The sequence below is a fragment of the Bufo gargarizans genome, chromosome 3, assembly GCF_014858855.1.
Source record: "Bufo gargarizans isolate SCDJY-AF-19 chromosome 3, ASM1485885v1, whole genome shotgun sequence".
NCBI classification, from domain to species: Eukaryota; Metazoa; Chordata; class Amphibia; order Anura; family Bufonidae; genus Bufo; species Bufo gargarizans.
This window is the reverse complement of record NC_058082.1, coordinates 481348846-481360849: the sequence shown is the minus strand read 5'-3', so window position 1 is coordinate 481360849 and position 12004 is coordinate 481348846. Positions and strand designations below refer to the sequence as shown.

At 42.8% G+C, this 12004-nt stretch overlaps 1 protein-coding gene across 1 annotated transcript in view; it reads left to right on the top strand.

Moving 5' to 3' along the window:
- FAM222B (family with sequence similarity 222 member B) overlaps positions 1-12004 on the top strand; it is a 149400-nt gene that overhangs the window by 33113 nt on the left and 104283 nt on the right. The window contains exons 2-4 of the mRNA XM_044283802.1: positions 39-165; positions 240-336; positions 10652-10718. The gene's annotated coding sequence lies outside the window, so the exon portion shown is untranslated. The remainder of the gene's footprint in view (positions 1-38; positions 166-239; positions 337-10651; positions 10719-12004) is intronic.

Below are 12004 nucleotides of genomic sequence, written 5' to 3'. Positions count from 1 at the left end.
TCTCTTTAAATATACTTTTTTTTATTTATATTTCATAGATCATCATTTCCAAATACACTGGACTTTTTATTAAGGAGAACGTCAAAAGGAACTCGGTCACAATGAGACCCTAAAGAGGGTTAAGGATTTATCCTCGTAGCTCAAAACCACTGTGAAAATGAGGCAGTAAGTATAGACAGCATATCCGTTACTAGTTATAAGTGGTTGTGCTTGTTCTGTTCGTTTTCTCTTGGTTTCAGACATTCTGGAAATTGAGAGACGTTGGCTGCTGATCTGAAAAGCTGTACGTCTTCTGCTGCCTCATCTTCCTCTCTACAGAAGCCATATCATTGAGAGGTAAGCCCGGAAGAGTAAAATATCTCTCTCAGAACAATACCGTTCCTTCATTAGTGTTCTTCACTATCTCACCGTAAAGGGGTTGTGCAGGCGGTATATATTGATGAGCTCTCCTCAGGATCGGTGAGGGTCTGACAACCGGCACCCCCGCCGATCAGCTGTTTAAAAGGTAGGCAGCGCCGCTCACTCTTCATTGCACAGCATGTAGTCTCGGAACTGCAGTATAATTCCGAGTACGCGATCCATTCACTTGAATGAATGTTTACACTACGCCACCGCTGCAAGAGAGATAACGGTTTTACACGATTTTACTATTGATGACCTATACTCATGGTAGGCCATCAATATCTAATCAGTGGCTGTCTGACATCCCACATCTGCACCAATCGGTGAAGTCCATTGTGCAGTGGAGGGGCTGTATTGATGTCCCCTTTCACTTCAGTGTAGTGGACCGAGCTACCGCAGGACAGCTGATCGGAGGCGGTGTGGGGTGTCGGATGGCCTATCTCGAGGATTCCATCAATTTGAAAATCTTGGACAACCTCTTAGAAGAGTCTGTCCATTTTTCAAAATCCCTTTAAGGATGCATTCACACGCGTGTATCAGTTTTTGCGGACCTTAAATAGTGGATCCGTAAAAAAAATTGCGGATCGGAACGTCCTTCCCTATGGTAGAAATCCGCATTCTTGTCTGCAAAGTGGACGTGAATAGGACATGTTCTGTCTTTTTTGTGGGGCCACGGAACAGATGTGTGGATGTGGACAGCACACGGTGTGCTGTGTGCATCTTTTGTGGCCCCATTCAATATGAAATAGAAATACAGTCGTGTGAATGGGCCCTTAGTTTGAAGGACCCCTGGAAAGGAAGTTGATCACGAGGGTATTCCTTTCAGCTTGCACCTTGTACACGGGTGGCAGGATGAGTAGTGTCCTCCCCAGCAGAGTACAGGTTAGAAGTGACAGGTCTATTATAAAGCTGGAGGCAGGTAAATCGGGATCGCACCATTGATAATATGATGATGAACGCCCAGATCCTCCTATCACTCCCACCTCTTAGCACAGGTAAGAAGTCAGAGAGGTGAAAATAAGTTTGGCGTTTCAGAGCGTCTTTTATGTTGTCAGCTAGGGGGTGAAGTTTGATCTGCTATTTAGGGTATTCCTGTAAGGCTATTCCCTAATACCCTGTCCAATTGGCACAATTATGTAGCACCCTGCAGCTATTCCACCTCTAGCATGCTTCCTCAATGAGTGGATCGTGTCTTTATCTCATATTATATTATCTCTGAGGGTTCTGGAAACAGGCGAATGACTTTTTATATCCTATGGGAGATTTGCTGCCCTGGATCTAAACCTATGTGTCACGTACCTTCCTGCTTTCCGCACATGGCAGGGCATTACTGCACTTCGGTGCTGCAAGGTATTGGCCTGTGCCATGGGTCCTGGGTTTGCATCCGACCAATGGCAATCTACATGTAGTATATATGTTCTTCCCGTGTTTGCAGGATTCTCAGATTTCTGCCCGCAAATAAATAAAAAACTAACTTCTGTGACATTGGTCTTGACAATGTATGTATCATTGAATTGAATGATGACAGTCTGTTCATCGCTGCGTCTTATGTTGGTGCTATACAGTGATCCCTCAGGATACAATATTGTGTTTTTTGACCCATCGTAAGTAGAAACCAGACTCCACATACAATGTCTGAGACTCGGATCCATCCAATCATGGTCACTACTCTGGTAAAATAGCTGGATTAGATGCTAGTTAGCAGCTATTCCTGACTGTTATATGTAAGGACGTGTTGTATCGGTCTTAGTTATCTGCTTATTTTTCTTAACGCTTCATTTTCTCTTATCTTGGATGACATTTTGGGGCTTGGGAACCGATTACTCAACTTACATTGGTTACAACATACAATGGTTTTCCTGGAACCAATTAATATTGTAACTTGAGGGACCACTGTATAGGAAATTGGGAAATGAATATGAACATGTAAATGTCACCAGCAGGGGCCTACATATCTGTTTGTCACCTTGCTGAGATTGGGCTGTGATGTTAATTTTGCCTGAATATAGTTCTGGATGTCTTCATTCTCATTCTCACATGGATATAAAATTTTGAGTAAGTAAATTGCTTTTCTCCTTCATATAGTATTCTGCCAGAATAGACCCTACGAATTTTACAAAAGATTAGAAAGATAAGTCTGTTTTCTCCCAAAAACAGTGCCACCCCTGTCCACAGGTTGTGTGTGGTATTGCATCCCTGCCCCATTAACCCCAATGAAGCCAAGCTTCAATTCCAGCCACAACTCATGGACAGGGTTGGTGCTGTTTTAATGTTTAGACAGTGGAAACGGCACTGCAGAGGCCATGTGTATGGGAGCAACCCGTCATCGCTCTTGGACTTTGATTTTTTTTTAATTGCCACTCCCTTCCCCCGCTTCTACTTAATATTAATTTTTGGTTGGATGATTCCTTTAAAAAGCAGGATTAGCCCTATTAAACCAGGCATGCTATCGGGGTTGATCCTTCTGAATAAAATGTCTCCGCCATTCCCCAGAAAGAAATACTTTTATTCTTTAGGTCCCATGCACACAACTGTAACCATTTTTCTGTCCTCAAATCGCGTATCTGCTAAAAAAAAAAAAAAAGTGGATACCAGCCGTGTGCATCCCACATTTTCCCGTTCCGCACGTCCCACTCTATGTTAAAAATAGGACATGCTGACCTCTGTCTTTTTTGCTGGACGGCGGAATGGACATACAGATGTGGACAGCACAGGGTGTGCTGGCCGCAGTTTTCACAGCCCCATTTTAAATTAACGGGTCCGCTTCCAATCCACAAAAATACCCTTGTGCAATTGACATGACCAGCACTAAAAAGCTGAATCACCTTGGTGCACTGAGCCCTCATTTGCATAAAGAATTTGCAAAATGTGCAAAAGGATCAACCCTACCTCACGTGGCCTAGCTTATAGGGTTGATCCTACTGGCAAGCTCTCTTATAACACCTTTCCCACTAACTAGATGCTCTACAGGAGAGTTTTCAGATCCTCTTTAATAGACGGGTGTCGTGAATGTGAAATCCCCTCTATTAAAGGGGTTGTGTCATCTCAAACATTGGTGGCATATCGCTTTCTATTGGACACTATGTAGACTCAGCTATTTTCAGCACTCCTATACAGTTGAATGGAGGGTGACCGCATAACCTCCTTTGCTTTGCAGGGTTCGTTTCAGAGATAGCTGCAGGTCCCAAGGGTGGGACCCACAGCTATCAGACATCCCAGCAATATGCCACCAATGGTTGAGATGTCACAACCTCTTTAAAGGGGTATTCCAGTTACATAGTTATCCCCTATCCTGTGGATGGAGATAACAATTAGATCAGTGGGGGTCCTACTGCAGGGACACATCACAAGAACAGGGAGCCCGCAGCCCCCTGAAATGAAAGGAGCAGCTGGTCGGGCATGCGTATGACCCCTCCATTCTTTTCTATGGGAATTCCGGAGATAGCGGAGCGCTGTACTCGGCTATCTGCGGAACTCTCATAGAAATGAATGGAGCAGCCACGCTCATGCCTAACTGGCTGCTCTGTTTATTTCAGGGGGCTCCACTAGGTCCCCATTCTCGGTGTGGGTCCCAACGGTAGGATACCCACTTATCTAACAGTTATCTCCTATCCTCCGTGGATAGGGATAACTTAATGTAACTGGTATACCCCTTTAACTGAGAATTCCCTAATGGGGTGTATTCACTGGCTTTTGAATATTGTCGCTACACCCCGCCATTGTTGTGCGCACACACACAAAGTACTTTGAACTGAACTAGGACATTTTAGGCTACTTTCACACTTGCGTTTGGTGCGGATCCGTCATGGATCTGCACAGACGGATCCGTTCAGATAATACAACCGTCTGCTTCCGTTCAGAACGGATCCATTTGTATTATCTTTAACATAGCCAAGACGGATCCGTTTTCTATCGTGCCAGATTGTGTCATAGAAAACGGATCCATCCCCATTGACTTACATTGTGTGCCAGAACGGATCCGTTTGGCTCAGTTTCGTCAGATGGACACAAAAGCACAGCAAGCTGCATTTTGGTGTCCGCCTCCAAAGAGGAATGGAGACAGAATGGAGGCAAACTGATGCCTTCTGAGCGGATCCTTTTCCATTCAGAATACATTAGGGCAAAACTGATCCATTTTGGACTGCCTGTGAGAGCCCTGAACGGATCTCACAAACGGAAAGCCAAAACGCCAGTGTGAAAGAAGCCTTACATGATTTTCTGGTTTTACATTCATCAGTACAGACATTTAGAACCGTGACCTGATCAGAGTCTTTATTTGCCAGCCCTCTGACGTTCTGTTTGCTTCTATGTGAACCCTCCGCCGGGCTGGTGTGTCCGCTTGATTTCTGTCGCCTGTCACATGCACTGAATGCTGTACCCTGGGCAGAGAATGATTGATGTCTAAAAGGTGCAAATGGTTTGTCTGCTGGAAGCTCTCAGTGGGAAGGTGTCTGTGGACCTGTGGCCATGAGTCAGCCAGCATATTGATGAAGCGATCTTATCTCTGGGGTTCTTCACGCAGTTAAGCTTGGCTTACCATGGGGCTTAATCGCGCAGTGAACAAAGATAAAATTAATTAGCTCCTGTGCTGACTATACCGCCATGGAAAAGCTCGGCTGCTTGCAATATGTTCTGTAAACTTCGTTTTCACGATGCCATGTAGAGAAATACACAACCAGATGTAGACGTCAGACCAGACGGAGAAAATGCAATTTTCTCTATGGAAGGTGTAGCTGACTCCCAATAATCTAAATCCCTAAACATTTGCCAAATTACTTTTTGTAATCTTACTTGAGGTTTAAGCTTCACGACAACATTGCACAATGGAAAATTAACAAGCCTGTTAGGTGCGCCATCTGCAGCTTCAGTCCTCCACGGTTCTTACAAGGCTGGATTTATCAGACTTTTACATTCACTTGAGAGCCACACGAGAACATTCCTTTTTTTATGTACAACAGAGGTCCAATTAGATGAAGTTTTTTTTTTTTTTTTGTTACTTAGTAATCATTCAAAAGTAATAGTTAAAGGGGTATTCCTGTTTTTATTTTTTAATTGAGTTGTTTATATAATAAGAAATCATACAATTTTCTTATACACATGTATTTAAAATTTTTCATACATGCCTTTCTTATATCAGGTGGTTGACTGTTACATGCCGGAGAATGGTAATAGCCCATGTATCAGTCCTGATTAATGGATCTGTTGCCTAACTGATAGGCCATCAGTATCTGATCGAAGTTGGTAAAACACTCTGCCCACCCGCCAATGTTTGAGTATCTCCAGCGCTGGAATACAGTGCCAAAACTACACAGCTTTGTCTATTGTGTGGTGGACGGAGCTGGTTACTTCAGTGCTGCTCCCATTCACTTCACTGGGAGCAGCACTTCAGGTATCAGCTCTATGCACTGCACAGTGGTTGGAGTTTTGTATTTCTGGTACTGGAGCTACTCTGAAATAGCTGATCAGTGGGGTGTTGGACCCCAAACCTGTCCCCCCCACCTGATCAGATATTGATCGCGTACCCTGATAATAAGCCATCAACATAAGGGTCCAGTCACACGACAGTGTCCGTTTTGCAGACGGCAAACCTCGGATCTGTAAAACACGGCCACTGGCTGTGTGCACCCCCGCATCGCGGTGCAGACCTATTGACTTCAATGGGTCTGTATGTTGAGGCCAAAGACAGGACATGTCTGGCTGCTCGGACACGGAAGAATCCAGTGTTTGGTTCACAAAATGGACACAGCCGTAAGAACGGACCCTTAAAATCATTGACAACCGCTTTAAAGGCCCACCTGGCCTCAGCACGTAACTAGTGAGAGACGCCTCTTGCAGAGGTGAATAACAATTTGATATGCTGAGATGAAGTTTAATGAGGACGACTCCTCAATATTTTGGTTTGCTCAGAATGATATATGGGATATTTTTTAATATATATATATATATATATATATATATATATATATATATATATATATATATATAATATATATATATTTAGTATATCAGTATATATATCTGTGTGTGTGTGTATGTATGTATATATGTGTGTGTGTGTGTGTGTGTATATATATATATATATATATATATATATATATATATATATATATATATATATATATATACACACACAGTACAGACCAAAAGTTTGGACACACCTTCTCAGTCAAAGAGTTTTCTTTATTTTCATGACTATGAAAATTGTAGATTCACACTGAAGGCATCAAAACTATGAATTAACACATGTGGAATTATATACATAACAAAAAAGTGTGAAACAACTGAAAATATGTCCTATTCTAGGTTCTTCAAAGTAGCCACCTTTTGCTTTGATTACTGCTTTGCACACTCTTGGCATTCTCTTGATGAGCTTCAAAAGGTAGTCACCTGAAATGGTTTTCACTTCACAGGTGTGCCCTGTCAGGTTTAATAAGTGGGATTTCTTGCCTTATAAATGGGGTTGGGACCATCAGTTGCGTTGTGGAGAAGTCAGGTGGATACACAGCTGATAGTCCTACTGAATAGACTGTTAGAATTTGTATTATGACAAGAAAAAAGCAGCTAAGTGAAGAAAAACTAGTGGCTATCATTACTTTAAGAAATGAAGGTCAGTCAGTCTGAAAAATTGGGAAAACTTTTAAAGTGTCCCCAAGTGCAGTCACAAAAACCATCAAGCGCTACAAAGAAACTGGCTCACATGCGGACCGCCCCTGAAAAGGAAGACCAAGAGTCACCTCTGCTGCGGAGGATAAGTTCATCCGAGTCACCAGCCTCAGAAATCGCAGGTTAACAGCAGCTCAGATTAGAGACCAGGTCAATGCCACACAGAGTTCTAGCAGCAGACACCTCTCTAGAACAACTGTTAAGAGGAGACTGTGTGAATCAGGCCTTCATGGTAGAATATCTGCTAGGAAACCACTGCTAAGGACAGGCACCAAGCAATGGGCTACAGAACACAAGGAATGGACATTAGACCAGTGGAAATCTGTGCTTTGGTCTGAGTCCAAATTTTAGATCTTTGGTTCCAACCACCGTGTCTTTGTGCGACGCAGAAAAGGTGAACTGATGGACTCTACATGCCTGGTTCCCACCGTGAAGCATGGAGGAGGAGGAGGTGTGATGGTGTGGGGGTGCTTTGCTGGTGACAGTGTTGGGGATTTATTCAAAAACGAAGTAATACTGAACCAGCATGGCTACCACAGCATCTTGCAGCGGCATGCTATTCCATCCGGTTTGCGTTTAGTTGGACCATCAGTTATTTTTCAACAGGACAATAACCCCAAACACACCTCCAGGCTGTGTAAGGGCTATTTGACCATGAAGGAGAGTGATGGGGTGCTGCGCCAGATGATCTGGCCTCCACAGTCACTGGACCTGAACCCAATCGCGATGGTTTGGGGTGAGCTGGACCGCAGAGTGAAGGCAAAAGGGCCAACAAGTGCTAAGCATCTCTGGGAACTCCTTCAAGACTGTTGGAAGACCATTTCAGGTGACTACCTCTTGAAGCTCATCAAGATAATGCCAAGAGTGTGCAAAGCAGTAATCAAAGCAAAAGGTGGCTACTTTGAAGAACCTAGAATATGACATATTTTCAGTTGTTTCACACTTTTTTGTTATGTATATAATTCCACATGTGTTAATTCATAGTTTTGGTGCCTTCAGTGTGAATCTACAATTTTCATAGTCATGAAAATAAAGAAAACTCTTTGAATGAGAAGGTGTGTCCAAACTTTTGGTCTGTACTGTGTGTATATATATATATATATATAAGTTGTCAGATTTCACAGGGCAGATATTTTCAGTCTCCTGCTATTTCAACTTTTTCTATGTATATTGAGAATCACGGCTTTAGAAACAAGGTCATTTCATAAATTGAGGGGGGAAAAAAAAACTAATTAGCTTTAAACATAAAGATCTAAAATTGGCATCTCCCTGCCAGCTGGTGCATACATGCTAATTGGATTGCTATGATTTGTAAAAGTTGCTGTAAGTGGCCATTTCTAACTAGATGTGTGGAGCAAGTTTATCTTCCGGTGATTAGCAAACAGCATGACTAATTCTGAGCGCGAGATGCAGCCAGACTGAATGTCAATTATTCGGAGACCTTTTGCAAAACATTGAAAGGGATTTTAAGGTTCTTCGGGAAGTCAGATGCACCTTGCAGAGGTCAGTGGAACTGGAGGCCAATTATGGATGTAAAATCACATTCTACTCCGGTATCACAGCACTGCCATGTGGAGACTATTGGGGGCCGTTTAATAGGTTTATCTGTATTCTGTCTCTAGAGCAGTATAATTCTTATTGGGCCTGCGTTCTAGTATTGTGCCCTGCTGATTCTGGCTTTCCAGAAATGTCTTCTGTGGCACCAGATTTTTTATAAAAACAAGTGAAAAGATATGACTGGGTGGCAAGAACAATACCATATTCATTTACCCTTATTTTGATTAATATCTACGTAAAGGGAACTTTTTCAGGTTAGGCTACTTTCAGATCTGCGTTTTAAATTCAGAGGATCTCAAGGCAGAGGATCTCAAAACCTGAATTAAAAGGATCCCTCTGTACCATTTTAATACATCCTGATGGCCATGTTTCACCCGGATCCGGTAGTATTAAACCAACACTGAACGAAGCTAATTGGGCATGAAATTCATTGTAAGTCAATAGGTGACGGATCAGTTTTCTATGGTTTCCAAGAAGATCCGTTTTGCTCTGCATCCCATGCTGCGGTTTTCTGTCCGGTAAGGGAATGCAACCAAACGTAACGGAAAGCATTTTGGAGCATTCCGTTGTGTTCAGCTTTTTCCCAATACCAGAAAAGTTAAACGCAAGTGTGAAAGTACCCTAATTCAGGTTTTGAGATCTTCTGCCGGATCTCAAAACCTGAATTGAAAATGCAGATGTGAAAGTAGACTTACTTTTTAAAGAGAACCTTTTACCTGGAAAAACAATGTGAACTAAGTATGCTGACATGTAGAGCGGCGTCCGGGGATCTCACTGCACTTACTATTATCCCCGGGCGCCGCTCCGTTCTCCCGTTATGCCCTCCGGTATCTTCGCTCTGTAAGTTATAGTAGGCGGAGTCTGCCATTATCCTGTGGGCGTCTCCTCCTGCTAGGCTGCAGCACTGACCAATCGCAGCGCACAGCTCACAGCCTGGGAGTTTTTTTTTCTCTCCCAGGCTGTGAGCTGTGCGCTGCGATTGGCCAGAGCTGCAGCGCCCACAGGACAAGGGCAGACACCGCCTACTATAACTTACAGAGCGAAGATACCGGAGGGCATAACGGGAGAACGGAGCGGCGCCCGGGGATAATAGTAAGTGCAGTGAGATCCCCGGGCGCCGCTCTCCATGTCAGCATACTTAGTTCACATTGTTTTTCCAGGTGAAAGGTCCTCTTAAACTCAATATTTATAGAAAAAAAAGTAAAAGATTTTTGGCTTCTTTTTTTTAATTATTATTTTGCCACTGCCATGCCACTAAAAATGTAATACAAAATAATATTGTCATGTAGCAGCAATCACAGAAAGATAACAATTCTGAGTAATCTCTATGTGCAGCACTGCTATGCAGAGAAGGGTTTATCTGTCATTAGAATCCTAGGTGGAGAATTGGAAGCGATGAGCCAATTGATTTGTAGAAATCGAATTAGTATGTAAATCAGCCTGCTTGAGCAGCGAGGGACTGGCCCCGCTGCTAAAGAGGCTCCACCCACTCTCTTGATTGTGTAGTGGTGCATACTCCTCGCTGCTCAGGCAAGCTGATTTATCAACAAATTTGATTTGTATGAATCAATCAATTGGCTCATCTCTGATTGGAACTGACAGTATGAAAGCTCTATTGTTTTCTTCATAAGCCTCGATAAACGCGCAAACAGGGATTAGTATAATGTAAGAAGCCCCGATCAGCCACACTACTGAGACAGAATTGGAGAGGTGGGGTGCTCCTACCTGGTCTGACTGACAAAGAGTGTTAAGTGAGCCCCGCTACCGTGTTAAGAGTGCCTTCAGATGTGGCAACTTTAAATTAGTTCCATTTGTCTGAATGGGACATTTCTGCACCAAAATTTGTTACATGCGATGGCACTCTAGTATAGGTGGTTAATATGTGGAAATGTTATGGCAGTGGACCTAGAAAGTCCAGAGGCCATCAACTCCGTTCATAATCTGTAAAATAAAGTTTCCAGGTATTTAGCCGTTTTATTTATTTGTATTATCTAATGATCTTTTTTCCTTTTGTCCCTTTCTGTTGTAGGGACATTGACATTTTCAGGTGGAGGCTTTCACTGTGTATCCACTGGTCTGGAACTAATTCTACTGCGGTAAGTATTCTCCAAAGATCTGAGGGTATGACTAGTAAGGCCTCATGCACACGACCGTAGTTATGGTCTGCATCCGAGCCGCAGTTTCTGCGGCTTGGATGCGGACCCATTCACTTCAATGGGGCCGCAAAAGATGCAGACAGCACTCCATGTGCTGTCGGCATCCGTTGCTCCATTCCGAGGCCGCGAAAAAAAATATAGCATGTCCTATTCTTGTCCGTTTTGCGGACAAAAATAGGCATGTCTACAATAGGCCGCCCGTTCCGTTCCGCAAATTGCGGAAGGCACATGGGGGGCTTCCGTTTTTTTGCAGATCCGCGGTTTGCAGACCGCAAAAAACAGCACGGACGTGTGCATAAGGCCTAAGTCTTATATTCTTTGTCCATGTTGTTCAGCAAATTTCATCAAAATAAATGGGTCCACAAATAAAGGTGTCAATTTTTAAGACTCTATATTGGGTGATTTTGCAAAGGTGTTGAAATGGTGATGCAGTAGGTACCGTTTTGTTTTTGAAGGAGGAAAAGGGAAGATTGGGTCATTGTACCGTGTCATTTTCCAACTACTTAGAATTTTTTTTTTACTTTGTGGGATATTGTGGGCTTCTGATAAGTTGAAGTGTTTGATATCTCCCCATACAAAGCCTTATAGTAATAGGTCATTTACATCTATTTTGCAACTTTACCTTTTCAACAATGATCCGAAATGCAAATCAAATTATCACTTACTATGGATTTTTAAGTAGGTAGGGTAGGTTAATTTCCTATTCTCTGAAATAGGTGGATGCAAATATTATTGCATCAATGCTCAATAGGCTATTTTCTAACATTTGAGTTGTAACAGTGTCATTGAAAAACCAAACAGCAAAAAAATAACTAAATAAATATTGTGGCATCAGATTTCACCTAGTACACGACAGTCTCTTTCTAACAAACTTAGAACCAGCCCTGAACCTCACATGGACCCAGAGATCACCCATTCATTGCTCTGCTAGATTGGCAGCTCAGGGGGGGTGCACTTTTTCAGGGGGAGTGTTATTTTTGCTGCAGTTGGTGGCAGTTAAAGGATGGAAATAAGTGTGTGTGTGTCAACCTCAGTGAGCTGGACAGAGAATTTAGAAAAAGTGAAAACGGCAGGTGGCGCTATACAAATAGATTTCAGTGAATAATTCAGTGGCTATGCTAAATTTTGAATTACATGCAATTACAAAAGTATTCAGATCCAGGTGCCGGTTTATAAAATGTACAACCCCTGTAACTGTCCAGATATCTAACAGGTGAATAGTAGTT